Below are 23102 nucleotides of genomic sequence, written 5' to 3'. Positions count from 1 at the left end.
TTAATATTCTGAAGATCAGAAACAACAACCAAACAGAACCAAATAGGTTATTTGTCCTTCATTCTCAAAATGACACCACTATATTAGAGTCGATTTCCACTGCATCCAAATGTGAATGATCAGACCAATACAAGCTTAGAATGCTCTGTCACAGGTTGCACCACAAATAGTCCATATGAACATTTGGGATGGCTTCTCTCACTTTGTGCATTTCACATTTCTTCTTGGCTAATTCAATTTTGCTTTGCTCATATTGCATAGCAGCTTCCCTGATGAGGGCACATCAGGTGACCATATGCTAAACAAATCCACCTTATATCTTTCCATTGTCCTTCATATTACTTGCAACTTTGATTATGGTATGTGGTAAAAGATGGCATCATAAATTTATTTCCTGCTATATTGCTATTTGATTTTCCTAATATTATCAAATAATGAATCCTTTTTCAGTTTTGATTTTTCAATAATCTTTATCTATTTGAATCTTCCTTACATTTCTATTCTATTCCATGGGTGGGTTTTTCCCCCTTATTTGATGCTCAATAACAAAGAGTTTGTATACTAATTGCTTTATAATATTCTAAACTTTGAGTGAGCAAGTCATATATCAGCTCATTTTTCCCCAAAGAATCCCATAATGTTCTTGCTATTTTATTCTTTTAAAATATCTAGTAGTTTCTTACTAATAGACTGATGAGTCTCTCTACACTTAGCCTACCTTTCAAACAGCATGCAAAATCAATATTAAAATCAAATTTATCAGTTAATCTTTTAAAAATACAACTTTTGTATCGATACTGCTGAAATAATTTGTTTTGTTTGTAAAAAACAAACAAACAAACAAAAAACAAAGCCCTATATTTGTAGAACTTTATTTAGCAAGTAAAAATTCAGGTCAAAGAAATTCAGAGTTTCTACATATTTCTCTCTATCTTAAAAAGATTTTACACTGAAAAAACTGTTACATAGACTTTTATAACTGTTACATAGGCTTTTATATTTCTATTATTTCAATTTAAAATTGCATACATGTGAAACATACATGAAATGAAAATCTGGCTTTGTGTAGCACTAGTCCAACTACTTTAAAAAACTTTAGTTATTATTAACATAATTATTCATTTGATGTTGCAATGATATATCTGCAATAGCAGTAATGCTTGAAAAAGGACCAACAACAACAAACAAACAATTCAATATATTTACAGATGGCAAGAAATCCTGAGTGATTTAAAAGTGAAAAAGGCCACAAGGACCTAAATCACTTCATTGTGACATAAGGTCCTTAGGCACCACAGTCTGCTCTGAAGAAGATCAAACACCTGACAAATGAATAATTGAAACACTGGATTTGAAAGAGATTAATTTCACAAAGATTGCACAGATAGCATTAGATTAATCTAAAAACAGCATTGAATTTAGTTCTTTCATAATTCAGGTTCTAATTTCCCTAGTATCCAGGTAATATCCCGGTAATAACTTCCAAGCTTAGAGAGGCTCTCTTTTCAAGTCTTTTAGGAACTATTTAAAGCATGTCTTCTCAGAACCTAATTGCACAGAACTAAATAGTATCCTAGTGATCCCAAAATGGACTTCCTTAAGCATCCACTTTACTCAAAGGGAGTGTTCTCAAGGATAAGAGAAAATCTGACTTCTCATATTTTTAGATTTAGCTATGAAGCCTACAGAGCTAGTGGTACAAATATAACTGGCAACATGAATTTCCCTCTAATTAAAGTAAAGATGCTTTCTCTGTCTTATATAACTGAAAGAGTAAGTAAGCAGTTGTGTTCAGTCTTCTAAAATTCTAAGCAAGCCAAAAATATAAATAACATTCTATTCTAATCAAAGTCTATATACATTTATGAATATAAAAGTTCTTAATTCTGAACAAAGCTAACCTATTTACTTTAGAATTTCTGTGACAATTTGCAGAATAAATTTGAAAAGGAAAATTGTCTAAAAACTAAAATAGGCATATTTAATTTTTAAAATTTTTTTTCTCTTTTCTTTTCTCCTTTTCAAGGCTCCTGCCAGTCACTGAGAAATCAAGTAATATGATATCAAGTATACATACCCACATTAGCCATATTGTCAAAAAAAAGTAAGAATAAATTTGCCTTCAGATTTCATAATTTCATTGCCTTCATCTCTTCCAGAGATGCATAGTATTTTTTCATCAAAAGTTCAAAGGATCTTGAACCAATATACTGCTCAGTGTAGTGGAGCCTTGAACTGAGACTTCTTTCTCACTTCCCTTTGTAGCAGTTCATACAACTGTCTTCACATGATTTTTTTTTTCTGAAACTACTCATTATTTCTTATAGCATAAAAATAGTACACAATTATATACACAATTTATTCCCCAAATGATGAGCATCTCCTCAACTTTCAATTCATTGTTCCCACCAAAAGAAAGAGCTTCTATGTTTTTTGTATATTTAGGTCCTTTTTCTTTGATTTCTTTGGGATACAGACCTTGTGATGGTATTAATGGATTAAAAGGGTCATATTTTGATAATCCTTTAGGGAAAGTTCCACAGTGTCCTCCAAGATGATTGGGCCAATTTACAATTTCATCAAAAATTCATTAATGTACCTATTTTTCCTCATCCCCTTTGTCATTTCTGATCGGAGGGAGGTAGTAGCTAAGAATTGTTTTCATTTTAATTTCTCTTACCAATACTGATATAGAATACTTTTTTCATATGACTATAATTAACTTTTGAGTTCTTCTGAAAATTACCTGTTCATAGTCTTTAACCACTTATTAATTAGAAAATAGATCTAATTTTTATAAATTTGATTCAGTTCCCTATATATTTGAGAAATGAGGCCTTTATCAAAGAAATGTACTGTAAAAAAATGTTACCTCATTGTCTAAAATATCTTTTAGCAAAATGTAGTTTACCTCATTATCTTTAATTAAGTTGATTTTTGCTGAGATCATGGTTCTAACTCTGTCTTTTTTATTCCAACTGAAGTATATTAGCTTCTGCTCTTAGCCCTTTATTTTAACTCTGTGTGTGTTTTTCTATTTCAAGTGTGTCTTTTGTAAACAATACATCACTACATCCTGGTTTCTAATCCATTCTACTTTTAGCTTCCATTTTATAGATAAATTCATTTCATTGTTTCCCTCAATCCCATTTTTTTCTACCTATTCTACAACTATTGTTACTGTTGAAATATATGTACACTCTGTATAGATCTCCATCCCAGGGTCACACACAGACTTCTCCTGCTGATCTATTAAGTTTTCTTAAGCAGGAAAAATATTTCACCCTAAGCTTTTATTGTTTCTGCCACTCCAAAATATGATTTGAGGTGTTATTTTAAAATTTGGGAAGAGGAGGACGAATGTTAAAAAGATTTCAGCTGAGGTGATGCCTCTAATCCCTCAAATCGGCTCTACTGTCATAGCATGTTTTCAAAGCAAATAAAATTGACTGCTAAATACTATACATAAAGTGGTTTGTTGAGGGAGAGGAAGTAGAATTGGGGTTTTTTTGGTACTATTTTGTTTAATTTTTCCCCAATCTTCTACTAACATAGAATATGAATTAATAAAAAGGAAATAAAGTATCTAACTCAACTTGTTACACAACTTACTGCTACACAGAATACAAATAATCAGGATTTTGAAACATACCTCACAAACATGTTATTTTTCTCTAAGTCATATTGTTTCACTTTCTAACAATAATATTAAATTTTAATCTGTCAGATTGGCTAGAATGACAGGGAAAGATAATGTGGAATGTTGGAAGGGATGGGGGAAAACTGGGACACTGATACATTGTTGGTGGAATTGTGAATACAGCCAGTCATTCTGGAGAGCAATTTGGAACTATGCTCAAAAAGTTATCAAACTGTGCATATCCTTTGATCCAGCAGTGTTACTACTGGGCTTATATCCCAAAGAGATTTTAAAGGAGGGAAAAGGACCCACATGTGCAAAAATGTTTGCTGGCAGCCCTCTTTGTAGTGGCCAGAAACTAGAAACTGAGTGGATGCCCATCAATTGGAGAATGGCTGAATAAATTGTGGTATATGAATAATATAGAATATTATTGTTCTGCAAGAAATGACCAGCAGGATGATTTCAGAAAGGCCTGGAGAGACTTACACGAATTGATGCTGAGTGTAACGAGCAGCACCAGAAGATCATTATATACTTCAACAACAATACTATATGATGATCAATTCTGATGGACATGGCCCTCTTCAACAATGAGATGAAGCAAATCAGTTCCAATAGAGGAGTAATGAACTGAACCAGCTACACTCAGCGAAAGAACTCTGGGAGATGACTAATGAACCACTACATAGAATTCCCATTCCCTCTATTTATGTCCACTTACATTTCTGATTTCCATCACAGACTAATTGTACACTATTTCAAAGTCCAATTCTTTTTGTACAGCAAAATAACTGTTTGGACATGTATACATATATTGTATTTAACTTATACTTTAACATATTTAACATATATTGGTCAACCTGCCATCTGGGGAAAAAGGTGGGAGGAAAGGAGGGGAAAAGTTGGAACAAAAAGTTTTGCAGTTGTCAATGCTGAAAAACTACCCATGCATATATCTTGTAAATAAAAAGCTATAATTAAAAAAAAAAAAAGTTGAGTCCAAGTTGAGAATAATCTTAAGAAACAAATAAAGAAATTTAGTGTTCATCCTAGAAAAAACAACAACAAAAAAATAATGTTAAGTTTTAACTGCCAAATATTTGTATTGTCATCATAAGAGAACTGCCCATCCCTCCCTAGGACAAATCTCAATTTTGTCATAAAATACATTTAAGTTCAAACAAATACACAAAGCATTCCATATGGCTCAATTTGTGAAAGAAAGAATTGGTGAAATTGTCCATCCATATTGCTAGCTTACTCATTAAAGTCATTAAGATGTATTATAAAAAGTATTTCAGTTTTCCCTTCATTCTAGATAAAAGAAATCAAGGAAATTACTTGCCTGTTTCTGGGATATCCTACCTGCTGTCATTTTACCACTATGTACTCAGAATCCTAGGCTGAGATGCTCACCTCTAAAATCCATATAATATAAACTGTACTAAGACAGGACTTAGGGAAATTAGGTTCTTATCATGGCTCCATCACTACTTAATTATGTGATCTTTTAAGAAAGTTTTATCTTTCAAAACCTCAGTTTTCTTCATTTGTAGAATGAATAGATCAGACTAGATCATTCCTAACTACATGAGCAAATTTTTTAAAATAAAAAAATCCCACAAAATATCATATTAAATATAATATATATACCTCATATATCGTCATATATACCTCCTATTTTATATAGTTTCCCCTTTTATTTCTGTTGTTATTTTTTTCTGTAGTTAAAAAAAAGCAAATGGGATAACAGAGTAACAATCACCTAACTTACAAACTTTTTAAAAATATTAATTTAATTGTAGGTACTCATCATGTATTTTTTGTCCAGTGATCTACCACTGTTATAATAGAAGAAATGAACCATAATCCATTCTGACATTCTCTTGATAAATCAAACCAGATGACATAAAGAAATTGCAGCAAAGTAAAAGCATAGCTCAGAGATTCTCCTTGGAAAAGCAAATAAAAGACCTGGCAGGGTTGACTGGATTTTTCAGCCAAGAAAGAAAGAAATACCACTTCATAGAATATTCATCTCACAAAGAAGAATCATATGATCTCAAGATTGGAAAACACCTGAGAGACCAGCTGTTCTAACCCCATTTTTCAATGTTTTTTTTTTTTTAATTAGATATATTTTAGTTTCAAGCCCTCTCCTTATTTCTTTTTTTTTTTTTTCCTTTTTAAAATTTTACAAATTTTTTTTTAATAGCTTTTTATTTACAAGATATATGCATGGATAACTTTTCAGCATTGACAATTGCAAAATCTTTTGTTCCAACTTTTCCCATTCTTCCCCCAACCCCTTCCCCCAAATGCCAGGACGACCAATACATGTTAAATATGTTAAAGTATAAATTAAATATCAAATAAGTATACATGTCCAAACTGTTATTTTGCTGTACAAAAAGAATCAGATTCTGAAATATTGTATAATTAGCTTATGAAGGAAATCAAAAATGCAGGCGGGCAAAAATACAGGGATTGGGAATTCTATGTAATGGTTGGTAGTCATCTCCCAGAGTTTTTTTGCTGGGTGTAGCTGGTTCAGTTCATTACTGCTCAATTGGAACTGATTTGGTTCATCTCATTGCTGAAGATAGCCACGTCCATCAGAATTGATCATCATATAGTATTGTTGTTGAAGTATATAATGATCTCCTGGTCCTGCTCATTTCACTCAGCATCAGTTCATGTAAGTCTCTCCAGGTCTTTCTAAAATCATCCTATTGGTCATTTCTTACCAAACAATAATATTCCAGAATATTCATATACCAGAATTTATTCAGCCATTGTCGAATCGATGGGCATCTACTCAGTTTCCAGTTTCTGGCCACTACAAAGAGGGCTATCACAAACATTCTTGCACATACAGGTCCCTTTCCCTTCTTTAAGATCTCTTTGGGATATGAGCCCAGTAGTAACACTGCTGGATTAAAGGGTATGTACAGTTTGATAACTTTTTGAACATAGTTTCAAATTGCTCTCCAGAATGGATGGATGTATTCACAATTCCACCAACAACTGTCCCTGTTTTCCCACATTCCCTCCAACATTCCGCATTATCTTTCCCTGTTATTCTAACCATTCTGACAGGTGTATAGTGGTATCTCAGAGTTGTCTTAATTTGCATTTCTCTGATTAACAATGACTTGGAACATCTTTTCATATGGCTAGAAATAGTTTCAATTTCTTCATCTGAGAACTGTCTGTTCATATCCTTTGACCACTTATCAATTGGAGAATGTCTTGATTTCTTCTAAATTAGAGTCAATTCTCTATATATTTTGGAAATGAGGCCTTTATCAGAACCTTTGACTTTAAAAATGTTTTCCCAGTTTACTCCTTCCCTTCTAATCTTGTCTGCATTAGTTTTGTTTGTACAAAAACTTTTCAATTTGATATAATCAAAATTTTCTATTTTGTGATCAATAAGGATCTCTAGTTCTTCTTTGGTCATAAATTCCTTCCTCTTCCACAGGTCTGAGAGGTAAACTATCCTGTGCTCCTCTAATTTATTTGCAATCTCATTCTTTATGCCTAGGCATGAATCCATTTTGACCTTATCTTGGTGTATGGTGTTAAGGGTGGGTCCATGCCTAGTTTCTGCCAGAGTAGCTTCCAATTTTCCCAGCAATTTTTGTCAAACAGTGAGTTCTTATCCCGAAAGCTAGGGTCTTTGGGTTTGTCAAACACTAGAGTATTAAAGTTATTGACTGTTTTGTCCTTTGAACCTAACCTATTCCACTGATCAACTAATCTATTTCTTAGCCAATACCAAATGGTTTTGGTAACTGCTGCTTCATAATATAATTTTAGATCTGGCACAGCTAGACTACCTTCATTTGATTTTTTTTTTTCATTAATTCCCTTGAAATTATTGACCTTTTGTTTTTCCATATGAACTTTGTTGTTATTTTTTCTAGGTTATTAAAATAGTTTCCTGGGAGTCTGATTGGTATAGAGCTAAATAAATAGTTTAGTTTAGGTAGTATTGTCATCTTTATTATATTTGCTCACCTTATCCAAGAGCATTTAATATTTTTCCAATGGGTTAGATCAGACTTAATTTGTGTGGAAAGGGTTTTGTAGTTTTGCTCATAAATTTTCTGATTTTCCCTTGGCAGACAGATTCCCAAGTATTTTATACTGTCAGTATTTACTTTAAATGGAATTTCTCTTCTTAACTCTTACTATTGGATTTTGTTAGTGATATATAAGAATGCTGATGACTTATGTGGGTTTATTTTGTATTTTGCAACTTTACTGAAGGTGTGGATTATTTCTAATAACTTTTCAGTAGAATCTCTGGGGTTCTCTAAGTAGACCATCATATCATCAGCAAAGAATGATAATTTAGTTTCCTCATTACCCACTCTAATTCCTTTAATCTCTTTCTCAATTCTTATTGCCATAGCTAGCATTTCTAATACAATATTGAATAGTAATGGTGATAGTGGGCAAGTGTTTCACTCCTGATCTTATTGGGAATGTTTGCAGTTTGTCCCCATTACATATGATGTTTACTGATGGTTTTAAATAGATGCTACTGATTATTTTAAGGAAAAATGCATTGATTCCTATACTCTCAAGTGTTTTTAATAGGAATGGAGACTGGATTTTATCAAATGCTTTCTCTGCATCTATTGAGATGATCATATGGTTTTTGTTAATTTGGTTATTAATATGGCCAATTATACTGATAGTTTTCCTAATATTGAACCAGCCCTGCATTCCTGGTATAAATCCTACTTGATCATGGTGTATTATGCTGGGGATGATCTTCTGTAGTCTTTTTGCTCATATCTTATTTAAGATTTTAATATCAATATTCATTAGGGAGACTGGTCTATAATTTTCTTTCTGTTTTCAACCTACCTGGTTTAGGTATCAGTACCATAAAAGGAATTTGGTAGGACTCCTTTATTCCCTATTTTTTCAAATAGTTTATATAGCATTGGGCTAATTGTTCTTTAAATGTTTGGTAGAATTCACATATAAATCCATCTGGTCCTGGGGATTTTTTCTTAGGGAGTTGAATTAATCAACTCTCCTTATCTCTTCACAGATTATCACCCATTACAACAAATTAAAAAGGGGGGTGGGGTGGGTGGAGAACCAACTCAGTAAAATTTATCAATAAAATAAAATTTATAAATCAAAAAAGTTTGACAAATGCAGTATTTCACACCCAGTCTCCCACCTCTGCAAAACCTGGGGAGGTACTTTCTTATATATTTGATTTTGGCCCAACCTTAGACATTAAAATTTTATACCATTCAGTTTAAATTGTTTTTTTTTCTTATATTACAAATAAAGATAAATGAAGAAAAACCAAAATTGTTCGTTTTTTTAAAAGTAAAGCTGCCCTTCTCTCATTTCTATTATTAATTAATAATTTCATGAGAAGGGAATGGTACTTACTTTGTAAAGACATATATCTGGTTATTTGTTTGAGAAGCATATTTGTCAAAACAAAGTTTATTAGTAAACTTTATTCCCCCAAAACAAACAAAAAAAATGAGAAAATTGGGAAAGTATTAGATGTGTCAAGTATGTAAAAACATCAGAAGAATTGAAATTATGCCTTAATGGAGAAGAAACAGTTATAAGTCTCTTAACAATATGCTATCTTAATGCAGTGAAATCACTAATTACTTGAAGCCAAGGTGCCAAAAAAAGCAGATTAGAAGGAAGAATGAAGAAAGGAAGAAATTATGTATGATTATAACATCTCTAACTCAACCTAGTTAATTAGATGTCAATTTTGAAAAATGAAAGACAAAAATAAAAAATTGTTGCCTTGTTAGTGGGGAGGAAGAGAAAAAGTAGCCACAAAGAATCTCCAAGTCCCCAGAAACTACCTAAAGTCATAAACAATCTCCTTGCAAAAGAGGGAAACAGTAACCAAAAGCAATGACTTCGATTTAGGATGTGAGCTCATACATAAAACATTAGAGAAGAAATTAACAGATTATCACAAGTAGCTTTACCTCACATAATAGCAAAATGCCAATGACCAGAACATTAGCCTGCCAAGAACTTGGTATGAGACCTATCGATTGCCCAGGTCATAGGACTTAGATTTTGGGAGAGATCTTAAGAGATCATCTAATCCAACTGTTTAACTTTGCAAATGATCAGACTGAGGCTCAGACTTACTGCCTAAATGATGAACATACAGATAGTAACAGAAGAAAGTTCAAACTCTGGCCCTTGGATTTCAAATCATTGGACTTTGTGCTATCCATTACCAATAGTCAAAACCAATGCTCTTAAATCCTTATTGCTCTTTTCATTTGACAGATTTCACCCCTTTCTCCTCATGGATATTCTCTCACTTCTGTTTTTGTGATGCTGCTCTCTCTCAATCTTTTTCTATCTAACTAACCAGTCTTTCCTAGTCTACTTTGCTGGTTCTTTAATGAAATACAACCTTTTAATTGTAGGTATACTCGATATTTCTGTCCTGGTTTTTCATTTCTCTCTTTATGCCTTCTTTCCCAGTGATCTCATTAGCCCTCATGGATTTTGTTATGCAGATTATTGTTGAGTCGATTTAGTTGTACCCAATTCTTCGTGTCTCCATTTTGGGATTTTCTTGGCAAAGATATTGGAATAATTTGACATTTCCTTCTTCAGTCCATTTTATAAATGAGGTTAAGTGACTTGCCGAGGGTTACAGAGTTAGTAAATGTTTGAGCCCAGATTTGAACTGGTAAAAAACTTTTCCTATCCACACTGCATCACCAAGCTGCTCTTCTGTGCAAATTATCCCAATTTTTATATATCCAACCCTAAACTCTCCTGATTTTTAATCCTTCATTATCATCTGCCTGGTGGATATTTCCAACTGCATGTCCCATAGGGAGCTCAAAGTAATTATATCAAAAACTATCATTTCCTGTAATGTTCTTCTCTAAAATATAATGTTTTCTGGGAGCAGGTTTCTTGGGGGGCTTTTGGAGGCAGCCTTCGTTCAGTTCAGTAAACACAAGTGCAGCCAGGGATTAAAGTCCAAATCCTTTATTATCTCTTTCCAAGATTTGTCTCCTTTCCTGCAGCCCGGTTAGCTTTCTTTTTTCTTTTTTTTTTTTTTTTTCAATTTCTTCATCTGAGAATTGTCTGTTCATATCCTTTGACCATTTTTCAAATGGAGAATGGCTTGATTTTTTATAAATTAGAGTTAATTCTCTATATTTTGGAAATGAGGCCTTTATCAGAACCTTTGACTGTAAAAATATTTTCCCAGTTTATTGCTTCCCTTCTAATCTTGTCTGCATTAGTTTTGTTTGTACAAAAACTTTTCAGTTTGGTATAATTGAAATTTTCTATTTTGTGATCAGTAATGATCTCTAGTTCTGCTTTGGTCATAAAGACCTTCCCCTTCCACAGGTCTGAGAGGCAAACTATCCTATGTTCCTCTAATTTATTAATAATTTCATTCTTTATGCCTAGGTCATGAACCCATTTTGACCATATCTTGTTGTACGGTGTTAAGTATGGATCAATGCCTAGTTTCTGCCATATTAGTTTCCAATTTTCCCAGCAATTTTTAATCAAACAGTAAGTTCTTATCCCAAAAGCTGGGATCTTTGGGTTTGTCAAAGACTAGGTTGCTATATTTGTTGACTGTTTTATCCCTTGAACCTAATCTATTCCACTGATCAACTAATCTATTCCTTAGCCAATACCAAATAGTTTTGGTAACTGCTGCTCTATAATATAATTTTAGATCTGGTACAGCTAAGCCACCATCATTTGATTTTTTTTTCATTAATTCCCTTGAAATTCTTGACCTTTTGTTTTTCCATATGAACTTTGTTGTTATTTTTTCTAGGTCATTAAAATAGTTTTTTGGGAGTCTGATTGGTATAGCGCTAAATAAATAGATTAGTTTAGGTAATATTGTCATCTTTATTATATTTGCTCGCCCTATCCAAGAGCATTTAATATTTTTCCAATTGGTTAGATCAGACTTAATTTGTGTGAAAAGTGGTCTGTAATTTTGCTCATAAAGTTTCTGATTTTCCCTTGGCAGATAGATTCCTAAATATTTTATATTATCAGTAGTTACTTTAAATGGAATTTCTCTTTGTAACTCTGACTGTTGGATTTTGTTAGTGATATATAAGAATGCTGATGACTTATGTGGGTTTATTTTATAACCAGCAACTTTGCTAAAGTTGTGGATTATTTCTAATAACTTTTTAGCAGAATCTCTGGGGTTCTCTAAGTATACCATCATGTCATCGGCAAAGAGTGATAATTTGGCTTCCTCATTGCCTATTCTTATTCCTTTAATCTCTTTCTCAGCTCTTATTGCTATAGCTAGCGTTTCTAATACAATATTAAATAGTAACGGTGATAGTGGGCAACCTTGTTTCACTCCAGATCTTATTGGGAATGGTTGCAGTTTGTCTCCATTACATATGATGCTTACTGATGGTTTTAAATAGATGCTGCTGATTATTTTAAGGAAAAGTCCATTTATTCCTATACTCTCAAGTGTTTTTAATAGGAATGGATGTTGGATTTTATCAAATGCTTTTTCTGCATCTATTGAGATGATCATATGGTTTTTGTTAATTTGGTTATTAACATGGCCAATTATATTGATAGTTTTCCTAATATTGAACCAGCCCTGCATTCCTGGTATAAATCCTACTTGATCATAGTGTATTATCTTGGAGATGATTTTCTGTAGTCTTTTTGCTAATATCTTATTTAAGATTTTAGCATCAATATTCATTAGGGAGATTGGTCTATAATTTTCTTTCTCTGTTTTCAGCCTACCTGGTTTAGGTATCAGTACCATGTCTGTGTCATAGAAGGAATTTGGTAGGACTCCTTCATTCCCTATTTTATCAAATAATTTATATAGCATTGGGGCCAATTGTTCTTTAAATGTTTGGTAAAATTCACATGTAAATCCATCTGGTCCTGGGGATTTTTTCTTAGGGAGTTGTTTAATTGCCTGTTCTATTTCTTTTTCTGAAATGGGACTATTCAAGCAATTTACTTCCTCCTCTGTTAGTCTGGGAAGTCTATATTTTTGGAGGTAGTCATCCATTTCACTTAGGTTATCAAATTTATTGGCATAAAGTTGAGCAAAATAACTCCTTATTATTTCTCTAATTTCCTCTTCATTGGTGGAAAGTTCTCCCTTTTCATTTTTAAGACTACTAATTTCATTTTCCTCCCTCCTTTTTCTAATCAGATTTACCAAAGGCTTATCTATTTTATTGGCTTTTTCATAGAACCAACTCTTAGTTTTATTAATTAGTTCAATAGTTTTTTTACTTTCAATATTTTTAATTTCTCCTTTTAATTTTAGAATTTCCAATTTAGTATTTGATTGGGGGTTTTTAATTTGGTCTTTTTTTAGTTTTTTTAGTTGCAAGCCCAATTCATTAATCTTTTCTTTCTCTGTTTTATTCAAGTAAGCCTCTAAGGATATAAAATTCCCTCTTATTACCGCTTTGGCTGCATCCCACAAATTTTGGTATGATGTCTCATCATTGTCATTATCTTGAGTGAAATTATTAATTGTATCTATAATTTGCTGCTTCACCCAATCATTCTTTAAGATGAGATTGTTTAGTTTCCAATTACTTTTTGGTCTATTTCCCCCTAACTTTTTGTTGAATGTAGTTTTTATTGCATCATGATCTGAAAAGAAAGCATTTACTATTTCTGCTTTCTTGCATTTAATTTTGAGGTCTTTATGTCCTAATATATGGTCAATTTTTGAATAGGTTCCATGAACTGCTGAGAAGAAAGTATATTCCCTTCTATCTCCATTCAATTTTCTCCAAAGATCCAACATACCTAATTTTTCTAATATTCTATTTACTTCTTTAATTTCTTTCTTATTTGTTTTGTGGTTTGATTTGTCTAATTCTGAGAGTGCAAGGTTGAGATCTCCTACTATTACAGTTTTGTTGTCTATTTCTTCTTGCAACTCTCTTAACTTCTCCTTTAGGAAGTTGAGTGCCATACCACTTGGTGCATATATGTTTAATATTGATATTGCTTCGTTGTTTATGCTACCCTTTAGCAGGATGTAGTTTCCTTCCTTATCTCTTTTAATTAGATCAATTTTTACTTTTGCTTGATCTGAGATAAGGATGGCTACCCCTGCTTTTTTGACTTCACCTGAAGCATAATAGATTTTGCTCCAGCCTTTTACCTTTACTCTATATGTATCCCCCTGCTTTAAATGTGTTTCTTGTAAACAACATATTGTAGGGTTCTGACTTTTGATCCAGTCTGCTATCTGCCTCCTCTTTATGGGGGAGTTCATCCCATTCACATTTACGGTTAGAATTACTAAATCTGTATTTCCTGCCATCCTAATAACCCCAGATTGTGCTTTACTTATTCTTGCCTCCCCCAACCCTCTTTCCCCCTTTTAAACTTATGTACCCCTCTTGTATCACGATACTTATCCTCTTTATAATCCCTCCCTCCCCCCCTTTGAGTCTTTCCCCCTTCCTTCCCTTATTACTCTTTTTCTTTTCCCTTTTCCTCTCCCCCGTTTTTAATGAGGCGAGAGAGAATTTTCTCTAAAACAAATGTCAATTATTTTTTCTTTGAGCCAACTCTGATGAGAGTAAGATTCACACAATGTTCCTCCCCCTCTCTAAATTCCCTCAGATATGATAAGTTTCCTTAGCCTCTTTGTGGGATGTGGTTTCCCTCTTTTTATCCCTCCTTCCCACCTTATTCTGCCATCATCCCTTTTCCATATCTACTTCCCTTTTTTATGTTATATCAGTACAATCAAATTATACATGTATTCTTTTTGTATATCCACAACAGAAATACAATTCTCAAGAGTTATTTTTACCTTTTCTGCATCTCTTGAGTTCTATTCTTGGAGATCAAATTTTTTGTTTAGTTCTGGTTTTTTCTTCAGAAACAAATGGAATTCATTTGTTTCATTAAATGTCCATCTTCTTCCCTGGAAGAAAATGCTCAGCTTAGCTGGGTAGTTTATTCTTGGCTGCATCCCAAGTTCTTGTGCCTTTCGGAATATCATATTCCAGGCCCTTCTTTCCTTTAATGTAGAGGCAGCCAGATCTTGGGTGATCCTTATTGTGGCACCTCGGTATTTAAATGGTTTTTTTTTGGCTGCTTGTAAAATTTTTTCCTTAATCTGATAGTTCTGAAATTTTGCCACAATATTCCTTGGGGTTTTTATTTTAGGGTTTCTTTCAGAAGGTGTTCGATGAATTCTTTCAATGCCTATTTTACCTTCTGATTCTATTACATCTGGGCAGTTCTCTTTGATGATTTCTTGTAAAATAGTATCTAGGCTCTTTTTTTCATCATAGTTTTCAGAAAGTCCAATAATCCTCAGATTATCTCTCCTAGATCTATTTTCCAAGTCTGTCGTTTTTGCAAGTAGATAATTCATGGTTTTTTCCAGTTTGTCATTTTTTTGTTTTTGCTTGACTGATTCTTGCTGTCTCAATGAATCATTAGTTTCTATTTGTTCAGTTCTAATTTTTAAAGAATTATTTTCTTCATTAGCTTTTTTTACTTCTTTCTGTATATGTCCAATTGAGTTTTTGAATGTATTGTTTTGGTCTGTGGAATTTTTTTCCATTTCACTAATTTTTTTTTTTAGTGAATTATTTTCTTTTTCCAATTCACAGATCCTACTTTCTTGCGTGTTCTTTGTCTTCCAATTCACAGATCCTACTTTCTTGGGTGTTCTTTGTCTTTTCCAATTCACGGATCCTACTTTCTTGCGAGTTCTTTGTCTTTTCCAATTCACAAATCCTACTTTCTAGTGAATTCTTTATTTTTTCCAATTCACAATTCTTACTTTCCTGAGATTTTTTTACTTTTTCCAATTCGTATTTCAGGAAGTTGTTGCTCTCTTGTAAGGCTTCTCTTTCCTTTCCCCATTTATCTTCTAACTCTCTTTTGAGACTTTTAATGGGCTCTTCTATGAGAGCATCATGTAAAGGAGGACAGTCTGATGCATGTTTGCTGTTTGAGGTCTCTTCAGGTTTGCTGACCTGCTCTTTTTCTGCATAGAAGCTGTCGATGTTCTTTTCATCTTTTTATTCATGTTTTAAAGCCTTTAGGGTACGTCTCCTAGGCAAGGGGGTTACCAGCTTCCTCTGCAGAGCAGGGAGAGATGTAAACCGATTTCCGGCTCCAAGGTATGGGAGTGCTCGGAGTGAGTCTTCCCTTCCCCCAACAGGAAGTGGATTCAGCACTGGCTGAGCTATCAAATTGCTTAGTAGGGCTGAGTGGGTTAGCGATTGCCCTAGGCTAGAGACTAAGGGGTGAAAGTGTCACTGCCCCAGGCCGGAGCCTCTTGTGGGACTGTGAGTATTAGCAGCTGACCGCAGATTGCTCCGAACTCTGCCCCAGTGTCTCTGCCCGATGCAAATCAGCCCTGGAAAAGCTCTATGGCCCCAAGCCAAGCCCTCCACTGTGCAGATTGGAGGCTAACCCGGGCTATTTACTCCTGCCGTGCAGGATCACAACTGCCCCAAGGAAAAGCCCCGTACTGCGGGTTGGGGCTGCGGGCTTGTGCAGAGATCTGTGCTTTCACTTTCAGTTTGAGGCTCTCCTCAGAACCTAATTTCTCTCCCCGTCTGCGCTGATCTCCCCCCTGGCCCCGGAACCAACCTTTTTTGGCGAGACTGCAGATTTTCTTCGGCCGGTGAGTTGTTCTACTTCTTATCTTTACGAATTGTAGCAGTCAAGACTATTTTTGAGGCTCGATATAATATTGATAAAGAGGGTAAGAGAAGAGCTTAGAAAGTCGCGTGTGTCTTCTCTGCCATCTTGGCTCCGGCCCCCGGTTAGCTTTCTTAGAGGTCTTCTGTAGTTTTGGTTCCAAAAGGTTGAACTCTGTCTTCTGAATCTCTCTGACTGTCTCTGAATCCAAAGGTTTGTGCTTGAGTCTTCAGCCACAACAAAGGTGGACGATGGAATGAATCTGTGTCCTCCTCCGGGAGTTTCTAGTGGGCTTCTCTTTTCTGGCCCTGAGACCTCCTCCTTATATGCCCCACACTGAGTATACACCAATCATTATATCACTAGGAAACCATTATTTGTTGTAGGATTAAATCAATGCCAAACTAGACTTAACCACTGCGTCTCCTCAATTCCACTTAGTACCTTGTTTCAAGTTCTGGCCCAACATCTCCTTGTAGGATCAGATCAATCATACTGAACCAGGCTAAATTAGATAACTATTGTCTCTATCAATTCCACTATCTTAGTACCTTGTAAGAATCCTAACGATTTCCCACAATCTATTCTGGTTTTTAATTTATTTCTCTCAAGGACATCATCACCCCTCTTTTTTATGAAGGTTCACAAGTAGAATGACCTTATTCTCCCACCTATCTAATCAATCGCCAAATCTAATTAATTCTATCTCTTCCATAGGTCTTCTTTATTAGAATGCAAGTTCCTTGAAGGTACATACTAATTTTTTTTTACTTTCTTTGTATTTCCAGCACTTATCACAGTGCCTTGACTGTGGTAAACAATTCATTGATTTCTCACATTTGTCCTCACAACTACCCTAGTTCTAGTCCTCATAAGCCCTTAGCTAGAATATTGCATTGCCTTCTACTCAGTTTCTCTGCCTCAGTGATAGCTCCCTTCCTCATCCAATCTTTCTTTGACATAGCTGCCAATGGAATAGTACTTAAGCACAAGTCAGAATGAGTTATAAACCTGCTCAAAAATTTTCTGTGTCTCCCTAAAAAAGTCTCTAAGACAAAACAAACTCCCCCATTTAGCATTCAAAGCCATTCATAATCTGGCACCAGCTTGGCTTTCAGGATGATCACATTTTTATCTATATATTACATACATTATATACATATTATATAAAATGTACATAGCACTCCATTACGCCGTCTGCATTCCAGCCAAACAAAAACAGTATTCCACCTTCCACTTCTTTAGCTTTGCATTGATTGTTCTCTCCCACCCCCGTATGGATTGTACTCGCTCTTCATCCTTGCCTCTTCAGTTGATCAACAAGCATCTGAGGTACTTAGCTCAAACCATGGAAGGATAAAAAGCCAAGAAGGAATTTTGAGATCCTAGAGTCCACTCCTAGCTTGTTCAAGATTAAACAGTTGCTAAGTGGCAAGCCTCAGATTGGAAAAGGAGATGCTCAGACTTCCAACCCAATCCTCCCTCTACCACACATGTTTCCTCCTGATAGGCAGTTGCCTCACAAGGAATTTCCTACATTTATGAAATCCTACATCCTACGGAGAAAAAACAAACCATTTTACATGCCCATTCCTCTTAAAGGGCAAATTCATTACAACAGGTGATTACAACACTTTTATTGCACTTAAATAAATTTAATTATATGTGTTATATAGTTTTGGCAGAAACAGAGATCCAGAGAGAAGCACAGAAGACAACAAAAATAATATTTCTCACACCCAACCATGGGTTTGAGTGACACCTACAGCTTGGGTAGTCCACCGGAAGGGCAATACTGATGTTCACAGCCAGTTCAAAATATTATGTCTCTTCACATATTTAATCCCAATACTACTGACTGCGGGTCTCCACAATGAATTGTCTCTACTATGGTAGAAATATGTGTCTAAGGATTTCCATAAGCTGGTTTCTAGCCTTAGGCTAAGACCTGGGCAGAGGTAGAAGTGGCCAAGGATATGCCCTTCCTGTGTTACTCTGCTCCCCAACTACTTCCTCCACCCAAAAAAGCTGGACAATGTTTGGTGGGAAGGAGACCACTACAATAATCTCCCGAAGTATATGGACATTTTTAATAATTCAATGAGCTTCCTACAACACAAGTCTAACCACTTTATTACTCTCCTGCTCAAGAATCTCAAGTGACTCCACTACCATTTAAATTCTGGATTACTCTTTCCAAACTTATTCCACACAATTCTCTTTTGCACACTTTACCTTTCAGCCAAACTTCCCTGAATGTTGCATCATTATTCCCCCAATCTTCCATTCCCTACTTCTTTGCCTCAGTCCCTGAAAGGAATTCCCACTCCTCACCTTGAGAGAGGGAAGAAAAGAGAAGATGGAAGAATGCTTGGATATATGCTGAAGATAGATAATAAATTGGGCCCAGAATTGAAAATGGGAAAGACAAATCAATTAGTAGAAACTTTTCAGTGTTTTAAATATTTTTAAGCTGTTCATTATTGTAAAAATATAATAATAGCTTTTTAAAAAATTTATGAATGATATAAAATTAATCATTAAGCATTTATTAAGCCCTGCCTATGAAACAGACACCATACTATATAATGGGGGCACAAGTACAATCCGTATTCTCAAAGAACTCACATTCTAATGAAGGAGACAACAAATTCATTTGTGGATAAATAAAATGGAAATAAAAACAAGTTAGTTAAATATGGGGCAGTTTGGGAAGGAGAACACTAGCAATTAGAGGAATCAGGAAAGGCTTCATGTAAATGATGATATATGAACAGCATTTTAATGGAAAAGAGAGATTCTATGAGGTGAAGATAGGGAGTGAATTACAGGCATAAGGATCAGCCAGTGATGTTCTGTCATTTATTATCTCTGGAAACATGGGCAAGTCAATTGTCCTCTCTGGACCTCTCTTTCCTTATTGATAAATTGAGGGCATTGTATTAGATAACCTATTAGATCCTTCCATTTCTAAAGCTCTGATCCCTATGACAATGAATCTTGGAACAACATATCATAGAAACCCAAACTATATATTCTCCAAAGAATACCAGAAGAATATATGATTGATGTGGAGTGCAGCAACAATGACCTGTATATGGCAAACAGCATATAAGAAGACATCATCAAAGATCTATATTACAAGAAGGAGAGGTCAACTGTTCACAAGAGACATGATGGATAGTCTAACTGCTATAGTGGTAATTTCAATAGAGTTCCTCAGCGTAGCAAGACAATACTTCCACACTATAACTGATTAACCATTCCACTCAATAGAAAAGATTTTCCAAATATTTTCATCCCACTTCAGAAATCCAATGGGTTTTCTACATCACTCTCTCAGCTAAAATATTACTTCACATTTCACTGGAGAAAAAAAAGGTCATTAGCTAAGAATTATATTCTTCTCCTCTCCTCTTCTTCATTTCACATCACTCTCTTTTTCATTCTCTTTCGTAGTCTGGTTTGTGACATGATTTTTTTTTTTTTTGGTTTTTGCTGAGGCAACTGGGGTTAAGTGACTTGCCCAGGGTTACACAGCTAGGAAGTGTGAAGTATTAAGTGTCTGAAGCCAGATTTGAACTCGGGTCCTCCTGACTTCAGGCTTGGTGCTCTATCCACTGCGCAACCTAGCTGCCTCCTATCATGATTGTCAAATTGAAATAGTCCTCTCCAAAATTGTCCATGATCTCTTAATTGTTAATTCTAATTGCCTTTTGTTAATTCTAAGTCTTCTTAATTTCTCTGCTGCCTTTGACATTGGCAATCACGCTCTTTGCCTTGAAACTTTTTTCTTTGGATTATCATGACACTGCCTGGTTCTCCTCCTACCTATCTGAACACCCACCAGTGATCTTTGCTGGTTATTTATTCAAGACATATTGATAATCATCGTCCCAAATCCTTTTTTTCTCCTTTCATACTATTTTGCGCAGAAATCCCATCAGTTCCTATTGATTCAATTATTGTCTCTATGCAGATGACTCTCAGATCTATTTATCCAGTATTCATCTCTACTGACCTCTAATTTCACATCTCCAAATGTCCATCATTAGACATCTCAAACTGATGTACAATAAACATTTTCATTTATTTTGGGGGAGGGTATGCATATATATTCTTTTTTTACATATTTACATATGAATCATGTTGGGAGAGAAAAATAATAACAAAAGAGAAAAACCACAAGGAAAAAAAAAAGGTGAAAACAGTATGCTTTGAGCCACATTCAATCTCAATAATTCTCTCTGGATACTGATAGCATTTTCTAACCAGAGAATACCAGAATAGCCTTGGATCATTGAATTGCTGAGAACTGTCTATCATAGTTGATCATGACACAATCTTGCCATTGTTGTGTATAATATTTTCCTGGTTCTACTCGCTTCATTCAGCATCAGTTCACATAAGTCTTTACAATCTTTTCTAAAATCAGTGCTCATCATTTCTTATAGAACAATAATATTCCATTATTTTCATATACTATAACTTATTAAGCCATTCCCCAATTGATGGGCACCCACTCATTTTTCAATTTAACTTTTTTGCTGCCACAAAAAGAGCTGCTAAAAACATTTTTACACATGTGGGTCTTTTTCCCTTTTTTATAATCTCTTTGGGATACAGACCCTTTAGTAGCATTGCTGTATCAAAGGGTATGCACAGTTTGATAATTTTTTGAGCATAGTTACAAATTGCTCTCCAGAATGGCCGGATCCCTTCACAACCTCATCAACAATGCATTAGTGTCCCAGTTATCCCACATCAAAAATGATAGTATTACATGGTACCTCAGAGTTGTGTTATTTGTATTTCTCTAATTAAAAGTGATTTAAAGCATTTTTTCATGATTATAAATGCAAATCACATTCTAAATTCAACATATCCAAAGCTGAATTCATTATTTTTCTCCCAAATTCTCCTCATCTTAATTTGCCCATTATTAAGCACCCCATCACTTTCCCAGTCAACTCCTCACTCTCTCTCATTCCCCATATCTAGTCAGCTGTCAAATCCTGTTCATCTCCCTTTTGACATGTTCTCACCATAGTACAAGCCCTTAGCACTTCATACCTAGACTGTTAGAATATTCTCCTGATAGGTCTCCCTGCTTTAAGTCTCTTCCCACTTCAATGTGTCCTCTACTCAGTTATCAAAATGATCTTCCAAAAGATGTCATGAACCTATTCAATAAGCTACAGTGCTTCCTTATTACTTCCCAGATCAAAAAGAAAAACTTCCCTTTTGGCATTCAAGTCCATTTTTAGCCTGGGCCCTTCCTAATTTTACAATATTCTCCCATCTTATTATCTTCCACATACTCTACAATTTAGAGACTAGCTTTCTTGCCATTCCTTGTACAGGATATATTATCTCCCTTTATTTTCTCTGGATGTCAGCTAAAATCTCATCTCTGAAAGAAACCTTCCTTGAATTCTTCTCCTTAATACTACTGCCTTCCCTCTGAAACAACCCCCAATTTAACCTGCATATAACTTATTTGTTCCAAGTTGTTTCCATGTTGTTTCCTCTACTATATTGTGAACTTCTTGAGAGGATGGGCCGTGCTTGACTTTCTTTGCATCCCTAGTGCTTAGCACAGTGCTTAACATGTAGTGGCACTTAATGATTGCTGACTTCTATGACATTCATACAAAAATAATACAATAGTAATAATTGAAAGAATTATCTCAGAGAAGATTGAGTTCAGTAAAAGGAACTTCCTAAAGTCAATCTGTTGTTTCCCTATAGTGTCTACTTAAGATATATGTATTAATAAGCCAATTCCACAAGTGGCTCATCCAATTGCATACCAACTTTTAGATCACAAGCTCCCTTCATTTACTTGATTTTTCCCCAAGTGGATAATTCTTGGGTAATTAAAGATCTCATTGATTCACGTTATTTGCTTTGATTTTTAACTGTAATCACCTTGATTTCAAATCATTTGTTTGAGGACTGCTAAGAGTACTGGAAAAACTGGCATTATATTAATTCATGACTCTCCACCATGTTCCACTTTAGCAGACAATGAGAAAAGCCAAAAGATATCTGGTTCCTACAGGAGGGACAGGATTGGTACTGAGAAAGGAGGAAAGGACTAACAAAAGAAGGCAAAAGTCCAGAAAAAGAAATTTTGAGATCATTACAGTTTTGAGTACAGGAGCCCATCTATCTTCACAATGAGATATGGTATGGATAGAGTCCTTCCATGTCCTGCAATGTCCTGAAGGTACTCACCTGAGCAGGAATAATACTAAGTGTATCTTCTAATATTATTTCTTTTCATTGTTCTTCTCCCCTTTTGCCAGAAGAGAGAAATTTCATGGTTGTGCCAATATGCCAATATTATTTCCCAAAACTGCCCTAAGAAGTTTAAAAATTCCCATGAGCAATTATACACTTACAAGCACACTTCAATTACACAATTACAATCACACTTCTTGTCAACTTTTAGAACACTTTGATCTCTTAAAAGCTATAAATCCTAAACCATACATATACAGAGCATATACATTCAGTCTGAAACATCATTTGACTATTGGCATCCTTTTCTCTTCTGTATCTCCTATCAAAATGACACAAGTCAGACACCATCTTATTACAAAGGAGGAAAGGACTAACAAAAGAAGGCAAAATCCAGAAAAAGAAAATTTGAGATTATTTCTGAATTTCATCTACTGCAGAGAAAATAAAGGCAGACTATATAAATCTGACTTTTAATCAAATAAACTCCAAGCAATAAAGTTCT

The 23102-nt window shown here is 34.6% G+C and overlaps 1 protein-coding gene across 1 annotated transcript in view; it reads right to left on the bottom strand.

Annotated features, from left to right (window-relative positions):
- Positions 1-23102, bottom strand: part of PPA2 (inorganic pyrophosphatase 2) — a 108970-nt gene that overhangs the window by 31541 nt on the left and 54327 nt on the right. The gene's annotated exons all lie outside the window — the stretch shown is intronic.

This window comes from Sarcophilus harrisii, chromosome 6 (genome assembly GCF_902635505.1).
Source record: "Sarcophilus harrisii chromosome 6, mSarHar1.11, whole genome shotgun sequence".
In the NCBI taxonomy this organism is placed as follows: Eukaryota; Metazoa; Chordata; class Mammalia; order Dasyuromorphia; family Dasyuridae; genus Sarcophilus; species Sarcophilus harrisii.
Note: the sequence above shows the minus strand (reverse complement) of the source record. Positions and strands in the feature narration are given on the sequence as shown.